Raw genomic sequence first — 5,471 nt, 5'->3', positions numbered from 1 at the left:
CGTGTATATAATATATATATATATATATATATATATATATATATATATATATATATATATATATATATATATATATATATGTTATATATATATATATATATATATATATATATATATAATATATATATATATGTATGTGTGTGTGTGTGTGTGTGTGTGTGTGTGCGTTCGAGTGTTTGCATGCACTAGGCATGTTTGATGAGACAAGCAAGCGCATCATTCAATCACTGACCGACTGAAATGATAGGCTCCTCTCTCTCGCTGATCGTGTCGTTCGTTAACGAATGCTACTCGCTGACCGATGCTGCGAAGTGAGCATGTTGACAGTGCTTACCTCGCGCGTCGTGTGGCACCACATTGGGTGAATAATTGACCCCCACCCCCAATAAACACACACGCACACAAACACCCAACTCCCACCTAAATTTGTTCCGCCTACTATAGATAGTATGCAGATGACGTCACTCAGGCCTTTGTTAGTGTTTTTGCCATCCGCGTTTGTGAGTTGTTCTCACTAAACTGTATTAACCAGACTATAAAAGTTCATGGTTACACAGATTTTGTGTGTTGGTCCGTTATACTTCCGGATGGCAATGTTGTGAACTCCTTGGCCAAGCGCATTCTATCTATATACTAGGGGGCCTACTACCATAGAGAACACAGGTACAATATTATTCGTAACGAAAAATAAGAAAAGGAAAAAAGCTTGGCTAAAAATATTTAAATCGCCCTTGTCTATTGCTTTACTTCGTTCGAAGTCCTAGGCTGGGGCAGGAAATGCTCGTTATTTCCGAGTTGACCTCTTTTTCATACTCGCTACTTTCATGCTAATTTTATTGACTCAAATAAGAGAAAAAAACGGGGATTTAGATTTTACTCGCTATTTCCGAGTTCTCGCTATTTCCGAGTACGTTACTTTCATGTTCTACTGTATGTGGGCCAGTGTAGGCTAAGGTAGACGGATGAACGCGTGAATTTACCATTATAATAACGGCGATTATCGCTTTGAATTCAGTTGTTCGCTACAGTCCATAAAGATGCAGCTATTCAACCTTATAGTGAGTACTACTTATTCATTTCATATGACTTGTCTATAGATAGAACGAAATTGACATCACTCAGCTCTTTGTTATTTTTTTTTTAGTCACCCAAATTACTATTTTTTATTTAATCAGACTATAAACGCTTAAGATTACACATTGTTTTGTTTATTTGGTTTGTAAAATCCGGCTTGAGGAATGTTGTGAGTAAATTCTCTAGTCATACATCATCAGTTCCAGGAAGTACCTTTCTAAAACTGTAATTATGTCGTATTTTCATCAGTCGGAGACAACTTGTGTATTTTGTCATTTACTAAGTGAAGTAAGTAGGATAATTCGTGCTTTGTTTGGCTCGCGACGTCCCAGGTTCGACAGATTGTTTTTGCCAAGACTCCAGTCAGTTAAATCTATTGAGTTTTCTGGGCCATTTTCTAAAATATGTGATTTACCAGACTATGATAGTTCAATGGTTAAGTTGTCCAAAAGATTGTTTGAGGGAGATGCAACTCCATTTCTATCAGGTTGGAACTTAGCCTGTAAACTGTGTGTATTCCTTTTCCATTCCGGCCCGTTTTGCTTCTATGACACACTGGTTGTTCACGAACTGGGACCAAGGAGAGACGAAAATTAATTCTCTCAGTTTACAAACTAAGCAGGATATGAAATTGCTCTGTGTAGTTGAACGTAATCGTGTGGTGGACTGTGGCATTCTGTCAGGTACCCGTCATAGTGATATAATAGATAATTATTATAGATTGAATAAGTATTGTGTTATGTGTGTCGTTGTAAGAAATCATGTCGTGGACTGTGACATTCTAACAGGTACCCCGCCATGCTGATATAACAGATAGTTATTATAGATATAACACGTAATAAGCTGAGAGTGTTCGTAAGTAATCGTGTGGTGGACTGTGACATTCTAACAGTTCCCCCCTCCCCTTGTTAATATAACAGATAGTTATTATAGATATAACACGTAATAAGCTGAGAGTGTTCGTAAGTAATCGTGTGGTGGACTGTGACATTCCAACAGTTACACACCCCCTTGTTAATATAACAGATAGTTATTATAGATATAACACGTAATAATCTGAGAGTGTTCGTAAGTAATCGTGTCGTGGACTGTGACATTCTAACAGTTCCCCCCTCCCCTTGTTAATATAACAGATAGTTATTATAGATATAACACGTAATAATCTGAGAGTGTTCACAGTTCCCCCCTCCCCATGTTGATATAATAGATAGTTATTGTAGATAGAACACGTAATGTGTTGCTTGTATTGAAAGTTATTGTGTGTTCGACTGTGACTAGTCCTCATGTTGATATAATAGATAGAACACGTAATGCGCTCTGTGTGTTTATAGAGCAGTATAATTAGGTGCCCCAAACGTAAACAATAACAAGTTGCTGGTAATTTCCGTTAGGGACCGGAAAAATTTACGCACAATATAGGTCTCCCAATTTTGTAGTTTGAGTTGTAGGCAATCCACTTTCAGTATTGAAAATATGTTTACATAAAATCTAACAGTTGCAGAAATAATAATATAAGGCTAAATTATTCTGAAAATCAGGCTCCGAATAATTCTCGTTTTGTTCACACCAGCGCAATAATTTGCTCTGGCCTAAAAATAGATAGACTGTAACTTTGATAAATTTTAGAAAATTTTACCTTTTGTTCCATAAAATATCCATATCTAGACATTATTTGATGCATGATCGAGTATTTATGAATATGTGTTTCTTTTGCCACCTAACAGCCAAATTTTAAAGGTTATTTTTTTCTATTATTTACATTGGAACGTGAGCTGTCAAGACAGGAACATGTGGTTTGCCACGTGCTTCTCGACCTTTGTTTACGTTTGGGGCACCTAACTTTACTGCTCTATAGGAATAGGAAAATATGTGACCAAAACACAGCAACCCAATGGATAATCGAGTATAATTCAGAAACGGCCTCAGATACAACTTTGAAAGTTTTACATGTGGTAATTCAACATCTCTGTAATACATTGCAAACAGAAAAAAAATTATTTATTGAGAAAGAAAAGTATAGTTTAGAGCTGAAACAGCTGAAATCAAGGAAAAATAGACCACGACATGCAAATGAATGACCTATTGGAATTTTGGAAAAGTCGACAATTAAATATTTATTCACATGTAGATAGACCAACTACACCACTGAATCAGCGTCATTTAGTTATTCACTTTGAACTTTCCAAAATGAAAATAGACCTCATAAAAGCAGAGATATGGACTGATAAATGTTTGAGGTTGTGTATTAGTGGTTTAAATGATCGAAAATAGGTGATTTTAAAAACTTCCGCTCCCCCGTTCCCCGAAATTGGACAGACGTCCGTCAAAGGATGAAAAATGTCAAAATCAACAGTGAAAAATCAATCGGAAAAAAAAAGGAAGAGAATTGTAAATTATAAAATGAATGCATGGACATGAAAACGCCAATTAATTGAATAATTTAAAACAAAAATAACTTCCATAAATGGAATATTTTGTAAGATATAAAGATGTAAAGTTTTGATGTGGATTGACGAAGTTATCTCTCAAACGCAGCAGACGACAGGAAGTGAATCAGTATAAGAAAATGGCAGCTTCTGTAAACAATCGAGGCCAATTACTGTTTTTTGGGGAGCTCTAACTTTTGAGTGCAAACATATTTTGCTCTGAAATTTTTAGAGAAGCTTCTTTAATATGTATCTCAGAAGGAATTTTTTTTATTAAGAAGGACCATCTCTGGTTTAAAAGTTATAAGCGTTTAAACACATATAATCTCTTTACGCAAAGATTTCTCAAAATCATGATATAGGAAGATAATATTATTAGCATCATTGTATGCAGAATGTTATGCCCTTTCCAATGATATATAATACATGCCATTTCATTCCACTGAGAAAGAAGAATGAGCATTTTAAAAGCACTCCTAAATTTTTTCCCCTCAAAAACGGAAACAGAAATCCTCGCCTGTTTTCAACTCGCGAGAGCTACTTCTTGCAAGTGCCTAGCATCAGCTAGGGGAGGGCATCCGGGTCACCAAAAGGTCAACGATGCTTTAGGTTTTGAGAAGTCAGGTCATCGACGACTGAGAACTTCCCGACCTCCAGTTAGTTCTCGATGCTTTTCTCGTCTCGAGAAGCTTGGTCGTCGATGCTTCTCGTATTGAGTCCCGAGTCCCGAGTCTCGAGACTATACTGCGCGAGCGACGCACGCGTTACTAACAATGTGTACTATCTGCATTGTTCACCCCTCTCTCGTCGGCGATGATTCCAGCGAAGCTCGAGACTTTTTTGCGTCTCGATGCTTTTTTGAGTCTCGAGACTCAAAAAAGTCTCGAGCATCGCTCTAGTCATCGGTGCTTTCATTCAATACCTAGTCATTGGTATTGGGTATTGACGTTATATCATATTTTAAACAGCTAACAAAACACAAACGTCGTAAATAGATCAAAATGGTTATAGGTATCAATGTTTTATTATTATACAAAGTGAATTTATTTAATGTATTTTAAGTTTTAATACAAAAAAGCCATCCAAAGCTCAGTTGAAGTGCTACTTCTCGGGAATTCCCGACTTTTCCTTGGTCATCGAGTTCGGGAAGTTTTGAGTGTTGGTGGCCGATGACTTGAGGTATCATCGAGACTTCCGCTCGACACTAGCATCAGCTGACACACTCGTTGTTATCGCAAGTTAACTTTATTTTATGAAACATAACAGGGCCAAACAATAATAAAATACTACTCTCCCCCCCCCCCCCCTCCCCAAACAAAATCAGCCCTCCATGTCAGGCGATAAAACCTAGACCTGATCAGATTTTTCAAGGTTCGATTCCCAGTCAATATGTTTCGGCTGTCATTATTCCCAGACGCCTGTCTGGGGATAATAAAAATTCGTTATCCCCAGACAGTTTGATGGCGTCTTAGGTGTCCAAAATACTTAAGTTTTCTTGTTTTTATTACTTTCATTAGGGTCGGTCTGATATCAAGGATGTCACAGACTTCTTGATATGTTTTCTTTTCTTTCCAACTGATTTTTCCAAGGCGACGGAAAGTCCACATTTCAAAGGCCTCAATTCTTTTCTCTATTTGTTTGTTCAAGGTCCATGTTTCTGAGCCATAGAGAAGTGTTGAGTGGACATAACATTTGAGTATTCTGTCAACAAGGACATTCTTGAGGGTAGAGTTGAGGGGAAAAGAGGAAGAGGCAGGCCAGCAAGAACTTGGATAGATGATGTGAGGACATGAACAGGATTGTCGGCAGCCGAATGCAGTCAGCAAGCTGTCAACAGGGAAGATTGGCGTGTCATTTCAAGTCGACCTCAACCCATGAGATGACACTGGAAGAAGAAGAAGATCCCCAGACAGGTGTCTGGGGATAACCAATTTTTGTTATCCCCAGACACCTGTCTGAGGATACTATCCC

General features: G+C 37.6%; 1 long non-coding RNA gene across 1 annotated transcript in view; it reads left to right on the top strand.

Annotated features, from left to right (window-relative positions):
• Window positions 1-719: 719 nt before the first annotated feature.
• LOC144959983 (uncharacterized) overlaps window positions 720-5,471 on the top strand; it is a 43,500-nt gene continuing 38,748 nt past the window's right edge. The window contains exon 1 of the long non-coding RNA XR_013642731.1: window positions 720-1,058. This is a non-coding gene — a long non-coding RNA (uncharacterized LOC144959983). The remainder of the gene's footprint in view (window positions 1,059-5,471) is intronic.

This window comes from Berghia stephanieae, chromosome 14, assembly GCF_034508935.2.
Source record: "Berghia stephanieae isolate SIO BIC M18660-M18661 chromosome 14, UCSD_Bste_1.3, whole genome shotgun sequence".
NCBI classification, from domain to species: Eukaryota; Metazoa; Mollusca; class Gastropoda; order Nudibranchia; family Aeolidiidae; genus Berghia; species Berghia stephanieae.
This window is presented reverse-complemented; position numbering and strand designations above follow the sequence as displayed.